This window comes from Nycticebus coucang, chromosome 22 (assembly GCF_027406575.1).
Source record: "Nycticebus coucang isolate mNycCou1 chromosome 22, mNycCou1.pri, whole genome shotgun sequence".
Lineage (NCBI taxonomy): Eukaryota > Metazoa > Chordata > Mammalia > Primates > Lorisidae > Nycticebus > Nycticebus coucang.
The window spans coordinates 44934163-44952345 of record NC_069801.1 but is presented as its reverse complement, the minus strand read 5'-3'; the positions used below and the strand labels follow the sequence as shown (position 1 = coordinate 44952345).

At 40.1% G+C, this 18183-nt stretch overlaps 1 pseudogene; it reads right to left on the bottom strand.

Moving 5' to 3' along the window:
* LOC128574725 (E3 SUMO-protein ligase PIAS2-like) overlaps positions 1-16100 on the bottom strand; it is a 50927-nt pseudogene extending 34827 nt beyond the window's left edge.
* Positions 16101-18183: the final 2083 nt, after the last annotated feature.

Below are 18183 nucleotides of genomic sequence, written 5' to 3'. Positions count from 1 at the left end.
CCTATGCCTCTTTAGAGGACAGTTTAAGCTGTTCACATTAATGGAGAATATTTATAAGTCTGGTAATATTTTGGGTATCGACTTTTTCAAAAGTCCAGTGGACATTTTTAATCCTTTCACCGTGTGGGTAGTTGGAGTTTGATCAAAGGTGAGTTTACTTTTGTGGTAGAGGATTGAGTTGGTCATTATGGAGGATAGGTCTGAGAATATCCTGAAGAGCTGGTTTTGTTATGGCAAATTTCTTCAACATATGAATGTCATTAAAGTATTTAATTTCTCTATCAGAAACAAAACTCAGTTTAGCTGGATAGAGGACTGGAGTTGAAAGTTATTTTGCTTTAGGAGATTAAAAGTTGATGACCACTCTCTTCAGGCTTGAAAAGTTTCAGCAGTGACATCTGCAGTCATTCTAATACTCTTCCCTTTGTAAGTAATGGCTTTCTTTTGTCTGGGTGCTTTGAGAATTTTCTCCTTCATATTAACTTTAGTGAAGTTAATTATGATATGCCTGGGAGATGTTTTATTGGGGTTGAGTCGTGCTGGGGTTCTGAAACTTTCCGCTGTCTGAATTTCAGAATCTGTAGGTATGTCTGGAAAATTCTCTTTCATAATTTCATGGAGAAGGGCTTCTGTGCCTAGCGAGGCCACTTCTTCAGTTTCTAGGATTCCAATGAGTCAGATATTAGCCTTCTTCGAATTATCCCAGAGCCCTCTGAGAGAATGATCCATTTTTGCTCTCCATTTCTCTTCCTCTTTGAGAGTTTGGGAGCGTTCAAAGGCTTTGTCTTCAATGTCAGAAATCCTTTCTTCTGCTTGCTCCATTCTGTTACTGAGGGATTCTACTGTATTTTTCAGATCTTTGAGGGCTGCAAATTCTTGCTTCAGTGTGTCTCAGTCTTTGGTGGTTTTGTCTCTATGTTTGTTAAATTCTTGAGACAACTTTTGAATTTCTCCTTGAATTCCTAATTCTGACTTTTGAATTACTGCTTGAAGTTTTACTTTCAAATTTTCCTCCACTTTATTAATCTTGTTTGCAATCCAAATTCTGAATTCGATTTCTGACATCTCAGTCAGTTGTTTATGAATGGGATCTTCTATTACATCTGCCATATCTTTCCTTGGGGGGGTTGATCTATTCTGGTCATTCATGTTACCAGAGTGTTTCCACTGATTCCACCCCATGATTGTTTTACTCCCTTTAGAGCTGGTTTAGTTATGGAAAATTTCTTTAACATATGGATGTTATTAAAGTATTTAATATTTTCTCCATCATAAGTGAAACTCAGTTTAGCTGGGTTCAGGATCCTCGGTTGAAAGTTATTTTGTTTTAGGTAATTAAAAGTCAATGACCGGGCGGCGCCTGTGGCTCAGTCGGTAAGGCGCCGGCCCCATATACCGAGGGTGGCAGGTTCAAACCCGGCCCCGGCCAAACTGCAACCAATAAATAGCTGGCCTTTGTGGTGGGCGCCTTTAGTCCCAGCTACTTGGGAGGCTGAGGCAAGAGAATCGCTTAAGCCCAGGAGTTGGAGGTTGCTGTGAGCTGTGTGAAGCCATGGCACTCTACCGAGGGCCATAAAGTGAGACTCTGTCTCTACAAATAAAATAAAATAAAATAAAATAAAATAAAATAAAAGTCGATGACCACCCTCTTCTGGCTTGAAAAGTTTCAGCAGAGAGATCAGCAGTCATGTTAATATTCTTCCCCTTGTAGGTTTTAGTTTTTTTACATCTGGCTGCTTTCATGATTTTCTCCTTCATATTAACTTTAGTAAAGTTTATTATGTGTCTGGGGGATGTCTTATTTGGGTTGATTTGTGCTAGGGTTCTGAAACTATCTGCTACCTGGATTTCAGGATCTCTTGGCATGTCTGGAAAATTCTCATTTATAATCTTATGAAGAAGAAGGGCCTCCTTGCCTTGTGAAGCTACTTCATGAGCGTCAGGGATCCCCATGAGGCGAATATTGGTTTTCTTCGAATTATCCCATAGCTCTCTGTGGGAATGATCTGTTTTTGCTCTTCATTTCTCTTCCTCTTTGAACATTTGGGATTGTTCAAAAGCTTTGTCTTCGATGTCGGAAAACCTTTCTTCTGCCTGTTCCATTCTGTTACTGAGGGATTCTAATGTATTTTTCATATCATGTAAGGCTGCAACTTCTTTTCTCAATGTGTCTAAATCTTTGGTGATTTTGTCTTTTAATTCATTGAATTCTTGAGACATCTTCTGAATTAATCCTACAAGTTCTACCTCCATCTTTACTTCCATTCTGTTGATCTTGTTTGCAATCCAAATTTTAAATTCGATTTTAGACATCTCAGCTATCTGTTTGTGAATGGGATCCTCTGCATTGGCTGTTTTGTCATTCCTTGGGGGAATTGAACTATTCTATTTGTTCATGTTGCCTGAGTTTTTCCACTGATTCCATCCTATGATTTTTTTTCAGTGTTTAGCCAAATGAGTAGGTAAGGTGAAATTGGACTGGAAACTTCTACGGCTGTTGTTGACCAGCCCTTCACCTAGGAACTGGGACTGGTGACTGCAGCTTTTCCTCTACAATTTTTCAAAGACCTGTACAGTAGTACAGTCTGTGACTCTAGAGGACTACTTGGTGTAATAGAGGTAGGTGGCTCTTTCTTGTATTCAGCTGATCTCTGTCCAATCCTAGTGAATCAGTAACTCTAGGTTGCAGTCTCAGCTTTGGTGAAATACAAGCAACTAGGACATCCCTTCCCCCACCAGTAATATCTGGAAGAGGGCAATCAAACCTTCCCACTACAGTAAAACCTGGGTCCCACCTTTTAGCATTCTCATGTAATTTGTGCATTCAAGAGTTCCAGACCAATTATCCCAGACAGCTCCCACTCTCTACCTGGAGAGTTCAAGAGAACTCCAGCAACTAGATGTTAGGGGTCTATTTGCAGTTCAAGTGTGGTTTGATTGCCTCTGGTGCTCCGAGGGGTCAGAGAGGCCCATCCAGTAGGAGGTTTAGAGCCAGCATGTTGATGCCTCTACCCCTTGGTCACCACCAGACTTTGGTCACCCCAGTCTCTGATAGTCCCACTGGCAGTCTCTGTTAACACAGTCTTTGTGGTCCTCTTCTGTCTAATAAGCAAATGTGCTGGAGCTATGTGCCTAACAGAGTCAAAGTGAGGTCATTGCCTCTTGCTTATGGTTACCACAGTCTGCCACCATCTAGTAGGGGAAGCTGAGGTCTGCCTGCCTGAGGTGCTCAATGACAGCTAATGAAATTTCCACATGAGCTCAGTCCACATGAGGATATCCAGGCAGCAAAAGAATTTTTATCTCAGCCACTGCACCTTTGTTGCCACTGTTCTGCAGCTCTGGAATCCCTATACAGCAAGGTCTGGTTCCCTCTGTCAGGCCACAAAGTTGGGGAGGTGACTCTCCAGAGTTAGACCCCAGCAGGATCACTCTACTAATGCTGAAGTTGGGTGGGAGGTGTCTCCTCTTGGGTTCATGCACCTCAACAATTTCCTAGCCTCCACCCATAGTGCAGGAACGCAAGCATCTGTCTGCTGCTGAGATACTCTTGTTTTGGGTCAGTCACCTTTCCCTCTATGTCTTTCTGTACAGTTACTTGATGCACAGATACAGCACAGCTGTACTGCCACCATCTATGCAATGCCTGGTCCTAGCCAAGAAATGCAGACATTCTGGATTCTGGAGGAGTTGGTATTCTATACTGCCAGGCTGATTTTGGGTGGGGGGTAGACTGAAGGATCAAGGTGGCAAGGAAAATATTTGTTCAAATTTTCTGCCAGACAAGGAATTCCTAGACTCGTAGCAGGGCTCTCTGGAGAAGGAGTCTCAACTTCTAGCAATTCCCTCCAGTGGGGTGAGGAAGGAGAGCCTCAGTTTATCACTCACTGGTAGAGAGCACACAGTAAGCAAGCAACTCTCTTAGGGGAGGGGTTGGCCACACAACCTCTTTGGGATGAGATCTGTACCTGAAAATAGTTTCTTTGGAGTGAAGCTTGCCTCAGCAGGGAAGATGAGCAATTATCTACCTCATCTCTCAGCTCAGCTCCCCTCCTTCAGCTTTGTTGGATTCTTTCTGGCCATTATCTCTCCCTCCAGACTGGAGCTTCTGTTGAGAGCTGGCTCCAATCAACCATTGTCCCCCATTCCACCTTGTTCTTATTGCATGTGAAAATTGGAGTTAGGGAAAATAGCCAACCCAAGGATTTAGCAAAACACCAAACACACTGAGACAGAATGAGCCAATAAACAGATAAAAAGGCTACCAGACACACAAGCCCACAGATGCATGAACACTCAGAAACACATAGACAAATAGACAAAAAACTACAATAAAAATTATGAATCATAAAATAATTGAAAAAAACAAACAAGAAAAAATAAACCTCTAAAAATCTGATGTAAGCAATCTCAGAAGCCATAATAAGGGATGAAGAGAAAGAGAGAAAGAAGAAAAAAAAAAAAGAAAAGAAAAGAAGTATTGTTCATAAAAGAGTTAAAAAAGAAGAAAGAAAAAAATTAAAAATGGAAAAAAAAATAACAATAGCTCCTCCAAGAAAAGGATGAAAAAAAAAGAGAAAAAAGGCACCAACCACAAAAATACTATTCTTGTATATATATAGAAATATACATCTATACGTATGATGGAGGGTCAACTTTAGTAGGAATATATTCATAATTCAATATACTTTCTGGACACCAGGTGGCGCTATGAGTGGCTCCCAGGCTTATACCTGATTCACAGTTTACATCATTACCATGGTAACCACCCTACCTGGCCGATAGCCATTTTTGGAGTTTCTATTAAAGTTTATTTCCTAATTGTTGTCCAACCTTGGCTTCTCTGTTCCCCATGGCACTCCTATCCGACCTCCCAACTTGGTGCAGGAGTCCACACTTCACAAATCTTTCCACTCCGCCTGCACATTCTCCCACAAACTGCAATCAGCTGTGGGGGAGGGACTGGCTGCCATGTGCTCCTGCAGCTGCCTCCCGCAGAGAACTTTTCCTCAGTTTCCCGGGCTCAGAGACTCATTTTTGAGTCCAGCCACCTGCCAGTTCACCACACAGCCTGAACTGCCAGTCCACACCAATATTCCCCACCAGGAATGGTCCAGTCTATTTAATCACTCCTGTTGTTCTGGGAAAAGGTGTCCACCATTTCGGATAATTCAAAATGTCTGTTTCCCAGGCAGGATCCCTTCCTCTCAATTTTCCACCGGGCTGCCTAGCCCTCTGTGGCTCTGAGTGGCACACCTTTCTGGTTACCAAACTCCGTTCAGGAATAAATTTTCATGAATTAGGTTTCGCATGAACTGTGAACTGCTGTCCTCCATGAGGGAGGGGCCAGCTGCTGGCCAGCATGGCCAGGCAGGGGAAATCTCTATAGCAGAGTCTGTGGTTTTGAATTACACATCATATACAGCAATCTGCCAATTTGCTGCATGTCTCCAGCTGTCTATCCACACCAATAATCCAGGCAGGGAAAAGATCCAGAGCCCCCTCCCTCTCACCTGATGACTTGGGAGAGATGGGCTACACATCCATCCTGTCCGCCATCATACTCTACCTCTCAAATCTCACTTTTTTTTGAAGTTATTTTTATTGAGATATAATTTATATACCATATAAAATTCACCCTTTTAAAGTGTACAATTCATTGGTTTTTGGCATAGTCACAAAAATGTGCAATCATTACTACTGTAGTTCCAGAACATTATCATAATCCCAAAATGAAAACTGCATTCATTAGGAGTTATTCTCTTTCTCCCCTCCCCTAAGCCCTGACAATCACTAATCTATTTTGTCTCTATGTATTTGCCTATTCTAGACTTTGTGTATTAATGGAATCATATTATATAAGATGTGCACTTCATTCAGTAAATCATTTCTTCTCTAGTTGAATAATACTCCATTGCATGGATATATTTGTACCATATTTTATTAACCATCACCTTTATTTTTGATGGATATTTTCACTGGGTATAGATTTCTGACAGCTTCTTTCTTTCAGTGTTTTAAAGACGATATTCTCACCTGAGTATTTTCCAGTGAGAAGGGGCGATTTCCAGTGAGAAGTTTACTTTCATTATGATAGTTTTCATCTGTATATAGTGTATGTTCTCAATGATTTATTTTATTCTATGATTCTAGGTAATAATCATTACTAGAATATTTTTCACATTTTGATCTTTAGAAAAGTAGACTGTTCTAATTGTTTTAGTTTTGTTGCAACAATGCTTAGTGTTCTGCTTATGTACTAGGCCTCAATTTAGATTTTTTTCTAAATGAGAAACAGTATCTGAGCTGTTACCTCTGTCTCTATCTTGACCTTGTAACAGAACAGTGAGTACATTGATATGGACTAGAGAGACAAGTCTAATTTTCCAGAGTACTGGGGAATTTAGTACAGCAGGGACTTAGGCAGGAGGTATGGAAAGAGGTGCTCAGGAGGGGTCTAGGGGCAATTTACTTGGTGTCTAATCAGATAGGCTCTAGAATTGGACTAACAGTGTCATATTTTTGTTCTAAAATTTATTAGAAATAGGGTCTTTGATACAGGGTGGGTGGTGTTCCAGCCAGTTTGACTTGAGCTGATGGGAGGACCTGCAGTCCCTGCCCTTGGGGGGTTGGTGGCAGGAACCAGCAGAGGAACCAAAGGTTTGGAGGGTAGGTGGGGGCCCTCAGGAGGCCCCAGTGGCTGGAGTGGCCAAACAATTGCTGGAGGGACACCTCCAGGTTGCCATCTCAGGGAGCACAGTGGTATCTCTGCTCGGGTCTCTGTCTCATTCCCCTTGCACTTGAGGCTGAACAGGGAAGCCTAATTTCCAGGGCCTGGTCAATTTCATGTAAGTTTCCTAGGCCTGGACAATTTCATCAATGGACTGTATCCATTTATTAATATTTGCATTCACCTTGCCCCTAGCAGAAGGAACTGTATCCATTCATTTATGCACTCATTCATCTTGTCCCAGCAGAAGGGACTGTATCCATTCATTTGTTACCAAATCCTGGCCAAATGTAACTACAAAGGACCTATGTGACTATGTCTACCCCTAGACAAAGAACCCAGGTAGAGACAGGAGACTTTATGACTTAAGTATTCCCCTCTGCCAGAAGCTCTGGTGCTTTCTATGTATTCTTTTCTGTAAAATAAATCCTGTCTTAACACTGATCTGTAGTCCATGGATTCATCATCTGAATCCCCAAGACCACGGACTACTAAAGAAGAAATCATCTTAATTGAAGGTGGGGGTTCCTGGTTCTCTGAACCCAATTGGCCTGCTTTGATTACCTGGCTGAGCTAGAAAGTTCAAATGAGGCATGGTAGTAATCAGAAGCAAAATTAAACTGTACAGGTATTAATATAACAAAGACAAATTTTATTTAAGAACAAAGAGAAAGCTTAGAGAACTTCTGAAGTGGATCCCTCTTATGAATGAGAATAGATGAGAGAGATGAGTGGCAAAGGCAGTGCAGAGGTATAAATATTTCTTCCTCTCAGTTTGAAATTGATTGCAACTCTTTGGCTTGGTGCAGTGGCTCATGCCTGTAATCCTAGCACTCTGAGAGGCTGAGGCAGGTGGGTTTCTTGAGCTCAGGAGTTCAAGAGTAGCTTGAGCAAGAGGAGATCCTGTCTCTAAAATAGGCATTGTGGGCACCTGTAGTCCCAGCTACTCAGGAAACTGAGGCAAGAGGATAACTTGAGCCCAAGAGTTTGAGGTTGTTGTGAGCTATGACACCATGGCACTCAACCCAGGGCCACAACGTGAGACTCTGTATAAATAAATAAATAGATAAAATTGGTTGCAACTCTTTCATTGGCTTCTCTGCACCTCCAGACATTATTGCTCTTTTTTTATTGGTCATTACCTCATACCCACATTCCCTTCCCCCCTTTTATGCAGTTTTCGGCCGGGGCCAGGTTTGAACCCGCTGCCCCTGGTATATGGGGCTGGTGACCTACTCCTTGAGCCACAGGTGCTGCCCCTTTCCTCCCTTTTTATTGGTGAGAATTGCTGAGTGTGAATGTTACTATGTGCCCTGCAGACTTCATTGTTCAGCAGGCCAGCTTTTTCTTCCACCCCCCTTGAAGCCCCTTTCCTTGTGTCCTTTTTCAGTCTTGTGCTGATTATTTAACATTTTAGGCTTCATTTCTTACCTGTAAAATGTAATGCAAATTAAAGATAAAATTAGGTAATACTTAAATCTATTAGGATTTTCAATATATGTTTTATAAACAAAAGTTAGTTGCTAAGTTGTTTTTGAACTGAGTTTTGAATAATATATTGCTTTCACTGAGGAATGATAGCATTTATTTTTTATTGCTGGGGATTCATTGAGGGTACAATAAACCAGATTACACTGATTGCATTTGTTAGGCAAAGTTCTTCTTGCAATCGTGACTTGCCCCCAAAAGGTATGGCACACACCAAGGCCCCATCTACCTCCCTCCTTCCCCCTCTCTTTTTCTCCAACCGGCCCTCCTTCTTTCTCTCTCTGCTCTCCCCTTCCCCCACCCCAACTATGTCCTTAATTGTCCTCATATCAAAATTGAGTACAAAGGATTCATGCTTCTCCATTCTTGTGATGCTTTACTAAGAATAATGTCTTCCACTTCCATCCAAGTTAATACAAAGGATGTAAAGTGTCTATTTCTTTTAATGGCTGAATAGTATTCCATGTATACATATACTACAGCTTGTTAATCCATTCCTGGGTTGGTGGGCATTTAGGCTGTTTCCACATTTTGGAGATTGTAAATTGAGCTGCAATAAACAGTCTAGTGCAAGTGTCCTTATGATAAAAAGATTTTATCCCTTCTGGGTAGATGCCCAGTAATGGGATTGCAGGATCAAATGGGAGGTCTAGCTTGAGTGCTTTGAGGGTTCTCCATACTTCCTTCCAGAAAGGTTGTACTAGTTTGTAGTCCCACCAGCAGTGTAAAAGTGTTCCCTTCTCTCCACATCCACGCCAGCATCTGCAGTTTTGAGATTTTGTGATGTGGGCCATTCTCACTGGGGTTAGATGGTATCTCAGGATGGTTTTGATTTGCATTTCTCTAATAGATAGGGATGATGAACACTTTTTTCATATGTTTGTTAGCCATTCATCTGTCTTCTTTAGAGAAGGTTCTATTCATGTCTCTTGCCCATTGATATATGGGATTGTTGGCTTTTTTCATGTGGATTAATTTGAGTTCTCTATAGATCCTAGTTATCAAGCTTTTGTCTCATTCAAAATATGCAAATATCCTTTCCCATTGTGAAGGTTGTCTCTTTGCTTGGTTGTTGTCTCCATAGCTATACAGAAGCTTTTCAGTTTAATGAAGTCCCATTTATTTATTTTTGTTGTTGTTGCAATTGCCATGGCAGTCTTCTTCATGAACCCACTGAATGTTTTTAATTGGCTTGTCAAAGATCAAATAATGGTAAGTAGCTGGATTCTTGGTTCTGTATTCTGTTCCAGACATCTACTTCTCTTTTCATTTATTTATTTATTTATTAAATCATAGCTGTGTACATTACTATGATCATGGGGCACCATACCCTTGGTTTATAGACTGTTTGACACATTTTCATCACACTAGTTAACATAGCTTTCGTGGCATTTTCTTAGTTATTTTGCTAAGGCCTTTACATTCCACATTTACTAGGATTCACACCTGCGGTGCATCTTACAAGGGAATATGTGAATCCCAGACATCTACTTCTCTGTCTTTCTGCCAGTACCATTCTGTTTTGATCACTATCAATTTATAGTACAATCTCATATCTGGCAGCATGATTCCTCCTGCTTTGTGTTTATTTCTGAGTAATGTTTTGGCTATCGAAGTTTTTTCTTATTCCATATAAAACAAAGTATTATTTTTTCAAGATTTTTAAAATATGACAATGGAGCTTTAATAGGAATTGCATCAAAATTATATATTGCTTTGGGCAGTATAGACATTTTAAAAATGTTGATTTTTCCCAGCCATGAGCATGGTATGTTTTTCCATTTGTTAACATCCTCAGCTATTTCTTTTCTTTAAGATTCATAGTTGTCTTTATAGAGATCTTTCACATTCTTTGTTAGGTATACTCCCAAATATTTCAAATTATTTGACACTACTGTCACAGGAATAGAGTCCTTGACTGTTTTTTCGGCTTGGCTATTGTTGGTTTATATAAAGGGTACAGATTTATGGGTGTTGATTTTGTAGCCCAAGACATTGTTGAATTGCTTGATCACTTCCAAAAGTATGGTAGCAGAATCTCTGGCATTTTCCAGATATACGATCATATCATCTGTGAAGAGTGAAAGTTTGATCTCTTCTGACCCTATGTGGATACCCTTGATTGCATTTTCTTTCCTAATTGCAATGGCTAAAACTTCTCTTATAATGTTAAAGAGCAATGGAGACAATGTGCAACCTTGCCTGGTTCTTGATCTAAGTGGAAATGACTTCAATTTAACTGCATTCAATATGATATTGGCTGTGGGTTTGCTGTAGATGGCCTCTACTAGTTTAACAAATGTTCCTTCTATACCAATTTCCTTAAGTGTTCTAATCATGAAGGCTTGGTGGATATTATCTAAAGCTATTTCTGCATTAATTGAGAAAATCATATGGTCTTTATTTTTAGTTTGTTTATGAGCTGAATTACATTTATAGATTTACGTATATTGAACCAGCCTTGAGACCCTGTGATAAATCCCACTTGGTCAAAGCTTATAATTTTTTTGATGTGTTCTTGGATTCTGTTCATTAGGATCTTATTGAGTATTTTTGTATCAATATTCATTAGTGATATTGGTCTATAATTTTCTTTTCTTGTTGGGTCTTTCCCTGGTTTAGGGATCAAAGTAATGTTTGCTTCGTAGAATGTGTTGGGTAGTATTCCTTCTTTTTCTATATTTTGGAAAAGGTTTAGTAATATAGGTACTAGTTCTTCTTTAAAGGTTTGGTAGAATTCTGAGATAAAGCCATCTGGTCCTGGGATTTTCTTTTTAGGGAGATTTTGTATAGTTGATGCTATTTTAGAACTTGATATAGGCCTGTTGAACATTTTCACTTCATTCTGGCTAAGTCTTGGCAGGTGGTGTACTTCCAGGTATTTATCAATTTCTTTCAGATTTTCATATTTCTGAGAGTAAAGTTTCTTGTAATATTCGTTAAGAGTTTTTTTGATTTCTGAGGGGTCTGCTGTTATTTCCTCAATACCATTTCTGACTTATGAAATTAGAGATTTTACTCTTTTTTTCCTGGTTAGGTTGGCCAAAGGTTTATCTATTTTTTTGATCTTTTAAAAAAACCAACTTTTGGATTTATTGATCTGTTGTATAATTCTTTTGTTTTCAATTTCATTTAATTCTGCTCTGATTTTTGTTATTTCCTTTCTTCTTCTAGGTTTAGGGTTGGAATGTTCTTCCTTCTCTAGTTACTTGAGGTGTCCCATTAAGTTATTAACTTCCTCTGTTTCCGTTTTCTTGAGGAAGGCTTGCAGTGCTATAAATTTGTCTCTGAGGACTACTTTTGCAGTATCCCAGAGGTTCTGGTAATTCGTGTCTTGACTGTTGTTTTGTTCCGAAAATTTGGTGATTTCCTTCTTGATTTCATCTATAACCCATCTATCCTTCAGCATAAGTTCATTTAACTTCCATGTTTTTGTATGGGTATGTAGATTCCTTTTGTTATTGATTTCAACTTTTATTCCATGATGGTCTGAGAAGATGCAAGGAATAATTTCTATATTTTTCAATTTGATGAGGTTAGATTTGTGGACTAGGATGTGGTTGATTTTGGAGTATGTTCCATTGGCTGATGAGAAGAATGTGTATTCAGTTTTGTTGGAATGAAATGTTCTGTAGATGTCTGTTAAATCCAGATGTTGATTGGTTAAGTTCAAATCTAAAATTTATTTGCTTACCTTCTGTTTGGAGGATCTATCCAGTACTGCTAAAGGGGTGTTAAAATCTCCAACTACTATGGAACTGGAGGAAATCAAGTTGCTCATGTCTGTTAGAGTTTGTCTTATAAATTGAAGTGCATTCTGGTTGGGTCCATAAATATTAATAATTGAAATCGCATAACATTGAGTATTACCTTTAACAAATATGAAGTGTCCATCCTTATTTTTTCTTATTTTGGTTGGTTTAAAGCCTATTGAATCTACGAATAGGATTGCAATGCCTGCTTTTTTCTGCTTTCCATTTGCCTGGAGTATAGATGACCATCCCTTCACCTTGAGTCTATATTTGTCTTTAAAGGTAAGATGAGATTCTTGTATGCAGCAGATATCTGGCTTGAGTTTTTGTATCCAGTCAGCAAACCTGTGCCTCTTTAGAGGACAATTTAAACCATGCTCATTAATTGAGAATATTGATAAGCCTTTTGAGAGTCCGGTGAACATTTTTAATCCTTTTGCGACTGTGGAAGTTGGAATTTGATCAAAATTTTCTGGGTGGCTTTACTTTTGTGGTGGAGTATTACGCTGGTCTTTATGGAGGATAGGTCTGAGAATATCCTGGAGATCTGGTTTAGTTATGGAAAATTTGTTTAACATGTGAATGTCATTAAAGTATTTAATTTCTCCATCATACATGAAACTCAGTTTAGCTGGGTACAGGATCCTGGGTTGAAAGTTATTTTCTTTTAGGAGATTAAAAGTTGATAACCAATGTCTTCTAGCTTGAAAAGTTTCAGCAGAGAGATCTGTTGTTATTCTAATATTTTTCCCTTTGTAGGTTATGGTTTTCTTTAGTCTGGCTGCATTCAGAATTTTCTCCTTCATACTAACTTTAGTGAAATTAATTATGATGTGTCTGGGGGATGTCTTCAGCATTTCTACTTGATTCTGGCTAAGTCTTGGAAGGTGACATACTTCCAAGTATTGGTCAATTTTCAGATTTTCATATTTCTGAGAATAAAATTTCTTGTAATATTCATTAAGGATTTTTTTGATTTCTGAGGAGTCTGTTGTTATTTCGTCTTTGTCATTTCTGATTGATGAGACTAGAGATTTAACTCTTTTTTTCTGATTAGATTGGCCAAAGGTTTATCTATTTTATTGACCTTTTCAAAAAACTGTCCCGACCCGCGGGACAGCAACGGGGGATGCAGGAACCACCTAAAGGAGAAAAACAAATAAGGGGCACGAGAAAGGGAGACAAGACAGTTTTCTGATCAAATCTCAAACTTTATTGAAAAACTTGTGCCTTATAAGCATTATGGGGAAGGAGGGTGTGTCTTGTTGGGAGGTTCAGGGGAGTTGTCCACTGGAGATTGGCCAAAATAAGTAAGATGGGGCATAAGGTGATTGGTTGGCTAGTTGCCAGGTAAAGTTACCGGGTAAAGGTGAAACTGTTTTTTACTTAAAGAGGAGCTTAAGGCCGAGCTGTGCCCTATATGGCTTCCGACATCTCCTCCCTTTTTGTTTTAAGGAGGTGGGCATTAACCGAGAGAGGGAATAGTGACCTGGCTCCTCTCGTGGATTTTCCAGATCCACATTTGTTATTTGTGGTATCTTTTGGAGAGGAGAGGTAAGTGAAATTTTTGATACCAACCTCTATGCAAGCCAGGTTTGCTCTCCGAGAAAAATCAGAAGGGGTCTGATCCTTCATTTGACTTCTCCTTGGGATCGGGAGGTCGAAGGATTGTGGGACCTTCTCTTGCAATGCTTTGCTGTGCCCATACCCTTTTTTCCTTTTATCAGGAATGGGTAAGTGTACCTCTGGTCTATACACTGTCCTCATTATGAGGGGGAGCCATGAGATAAGGAATAATCGGCCTCTTGGTCAGATAAAGCCAGGCGATGGTAGTGAATTTGAATTGGTTTTGCTAGTGCAGAGTCTATTTGTTGTTTAATGAAGGTGGTGACCTTTTTGGATAGCCAAGGGCCAAAGGAAAGGACTAATAGAAGACCTAACAAGGGGCCCAGGAGTGGGAGGATATAAGGGAGAAGTCCATTGAGTTCTGTCCAAAGGGGGTTATCATGAAGTTCCTTTCTTCTTTCTTCGAGCTGGTCTTACAGGTTTTTTATCTTGTCTCGAACAATGCCTGATTTGTTGGCGTAAAAACAGCATTTTTCCTGTAAAGCCAAACAGATACCTCCCTGCTCTGCCATGAGGAGATCTAAGCCTCTACGATTTTGTAGGACTACTTCTGCTAGGGAGTCTATTTGATCTTGAAGATCGTGAATTGTTTCAGAAAGAGCTGAGACATCCTTTATTAGTTGACGAGACAGTTTGTGGTAGGAATGTATAGATATTCCTGTTCCGGTAACCCCTGTGGCTACTGCTGTAGTGATGCCTAGTCCTGCTATTAGTGGGATAAGTTGAATAGCTCTTTTAGAGCATGGATGTCCAGGTATATAATCAAGACTGGGGAGAGGAACAGGTTGATCTCCTAGTATAATAGAGATATCAGGGAGTAGTTTGGCGGTTATGCAATAGCCTGTCCAGTTACCTGGTAGGGCCGTGTAGGCCAAATTTTCTCTGCATACAAAATCATGTCCAGGAGGGGGGCACCGGTGTGAGGTGTTGTTAGAAATGGAGGAGCAGTTTGTGAAGGTGATGCTTCCTAAGTGTACATCATAATTATTGTTCTGGGAAGGTTTGTATATACAAGGGGTTTTTGTTAATTCTATAGGTTGGACTCTAAAAGGTAGACTGTTGCTACAATTTAGATGTGAGTTGTTTAGATGTGAAGTGGAGGTGTTTGTTAGTAGGGCTAGGGGCATAGGTGTGCCAAGAGTTAGACATAGCCAGCAGTTTGCTGCTAGGGTTGGGCTGGAATTATTTAAAGCTTTGAAAGTGGCTTCTAAAATATCAGAGGTTTGGACGTCGAGATCTATGTCTCGAGATTTAGGTAAAGCTAAGGGGTGGTATTGTAGGGGAGTATATTTTTCTCTAATTATTTTTTCAATTTGTTTTTGAACTGCATCTTCTCTTATCCTATCTGATGGCCCACACCATCAGATGTGTGAATTGGTGGTTTTATTGGCCAGCAAACATTTTTGCCAATGGTACCTAAGCAGGAGGCTTGGGCATATTTGGAGTGTCCCAGGTTATGAGTAGAATCAAGCTCACCTCCAAAGGAGCCAGAATAAGTTCTTTATAAAATGGCTGTTAGATATGTGTTGCCGTTTGTGAGGGTGCACTGTTGGACACTACTGTAGCACATAGAGTGCATTTGATCGGTTATTTCGCACTCCGTGGGACAAGGTCCTGGTTCATTTTGAATTGGGAGTATTATTTTGGGTTCATTAACACACTGCCAGTTTTGTTTATGTCCTCCTTCTACCTGTGACGTGAAAGTTAAATAGGCGGTTTTGCCGCTGCAATCAACTTGGCTAGTATGGGAGGTGGGTATTATTGTAGTTGTTCCTCCCTTACAGTCACAAGGTGCCCCATATAGTTTTTGGAGTAGTTGTTCTGTGGTAATTGGGGGCCCCATGCCACCTAGGGTAGTGTTTAATAAGGTAAAGAATATTATGGTAGGGTAGAAAACCATGGTTTTGATTGATTTTGTCTAACAGGTAGGAGTTTATTGAGAAGTCTTCAGGAAGGTCGTGTTCCAGGGCCGTATCTGTAGGGGAAGATAAAGTTTTCTCAGGGATTTTCCCTGGAACTGATAGTGTTACTGAGGGGTTGATGGGTTTCATTAATCGTTCTGGGAGCCAACGAGGTCCGTCTTCTTTGGTATCATATATACAGGCATGTCCTCGACCCCAAATGAGAATGGGGTCGGGGCTATTCCATTTTAAAGTAAAGGGATCTTTCCACATGACTTTGGCATATTGGGTGTTTGTTTCTTGGTGCCAGAGTCTGTCGGCTTCAGACTTTCCGTGGTAATCTAATTGTAAGAAGTTTAGGACAAATAGAGCATGGTTAAGGAGGTTATGAGGGGAGCCTTTGGTGGGATAAAAGGAGGTAGTTTTAAGTTTGTTAATTGTGGTTTTTAAGGTTTGATGTGCTCTTTCAACGATCCCTTGGCCTTGTGGGCTATAAGGGATCCCGGTAATGTGCTTGATTTCTAATTGATGGCAGAATGATTGAAAGGCTTTGGAAATGTATCCAGGGCCATTGTCAGTTTTGATTTTTTGAGGTTTATTCATGGTAGTAAGACATTGGAGAATATGGGCTATGACATTTTTTGTGGCTTAACTGCTTTGAAGAGTGGCGAAGATGAATCCACTGAAAGTGTCAATAGTGACATGGACATATTTAAGGGTGCCAAATTCAGGGAGATGGGTAACATCCATTTGACAGATTTCATTGGGGAGTATACCCCTGGGATTGACTCCCAAGTGAGGAACCGGTAATGAGGTTACACATCCGGGACAGGACTTGACAATTTGTCGAGCTTGTTCTCTGTAAATTTTGAATAGGAATTGGAGGGTGTGAGCATTAAGATGGTGAGTAGCATGAGTTTGTTGGGCTTTGGTAATGGGGTTTGTAAAGATGGGGTATATAGGTCGGGTATTTTTGTCAGTGATGGCATTGCCCTGAGAAAGGGGCCCTGGTAGTTCTGTATGTGCTCTTAAGTGTCCGATGTAAAAAGGAGCTTATCTGGTTCTTATTAATTTTTGTAGTTGATAGAATAGAGGTACTGCATTAGTGGTAGGTTTGATATAGGGAATAGTTTCTAACAAAGGGATGGAAAAGGCTAGATAAGAACTATCAGTGTAAAGATTAAAGGGAGAATTGGGTAATTTTGTAAAGACTTGAAGGATTGCAAAAAGTTCTACAAGTTGGGCAGATTTGAAAGGGGATTTAATGGAATGTTCTTTATCATTGATAGTAAAGGCAGCCGTGCCATTGGAGGAGCCATCTGTAAATACTAAGAATGCTTGTTTAAGTGGTGTTTTTGAGGTGATTTTGGGAATAACGAAGGGATGTAATCGTGCAAATTGGAGTAATTTGTGGGAAGGGAAATGGTTATCTATTGTTCCCTGGAATGAAGTGAGGGAAATGGTCCAATCGTCATCATGTTGAATAAGCCAATTTAATTGTTCCTTAGTATATGGAAGAATAAGTTGATTGGGATCTCTTCCGAAGTATTGTAAGCTTTTTTCTCTCCCTAGTCGTATGATTTTTGTGACTAATGAAGGGTAGGGGGTAAGTACCCAGGAGGGAGGGGAGGATAAGTGAATCCAAAGAAGGGGATTGTCTTGCCATAAAACTCCGGTTGGAGTGTGAGGTGTAGGGCATATAATAAGAGAGAAAGGTTTATTGTAGGAAAGGAATGTAATTTGTCGTTGTTGAATGGCATTCTCAATGGAGCAAAGGGCTTTCTTTGCTTCAGGGGAGAGGGAGCGCGGGGAGAGAGGATTAGAATCACTCTGTAGGGTGTTAAAAAGGGGCTTAAGTTCCTCGGTTGTAAGTTTTAGGTAGGGTCTTAACCAGTTAATATCACCGAGGAATTTTTGGAAGTCATTAAGAAACCCTTAAGAAGGTGTGAAGTTTTTAGTTGGATTTTTTGAGTTGTAATTTTATTTGAGTTTAATTCGAATCCAAGATAATAATAGGGGTCTTTGAGTTGTATTTTATTGGGAGCTATTTGGAGTCCTAAGGTGTTGAGTTGATTTGTTAGTTCTTGGCTGCATTTGAGTACTTTTGAGGCTGAAGGTCCTGCTAGAAGAATATCATCCATATAGTGAATGATATACATAGAGGGCCATAGTGGCCGGAGGGGGTCTATGGCTTGGGCGACAAATTTTTGACATAGGGTGAGACTGTTTGTCATTCCCTGTGGGAGTACTTTCCATTGAAAGTGGGGCATAGGCCCTTTGAAGTTGATAACGGGGAGGCTGAAGGCAAAATGCTCCCTGTCCTGAGGATGTAAGGGAATGGTGAAGAAATAATCTTTAAGATCAATACTAATTTTGAAATAATTGGCTGGAATAGTAATTGGGGAGGGGAGGCCTGGTTGAAGGGCTCCCATGGTATACATGGTTTTATTAATTTCTCTGAGATCTTGGAGAAGTCTCCAGGACCCTGTTTTCTTTTTTATTGTAAATATGGGGGTGTTCCAGGGGGAAGTAGTAGGTTCTAAGTGGCCAGCTGCTAGTTGTTCCTGTACTAACTGAGTAGCCACTGTAAGTTTTTCATTACTTAGAGGCCATTGATCTACCACACTGGTGTGTCGGATTTCCATTTTATTTTATCAGCGTGGGGTACAGGAAAGTCAACGGCCAT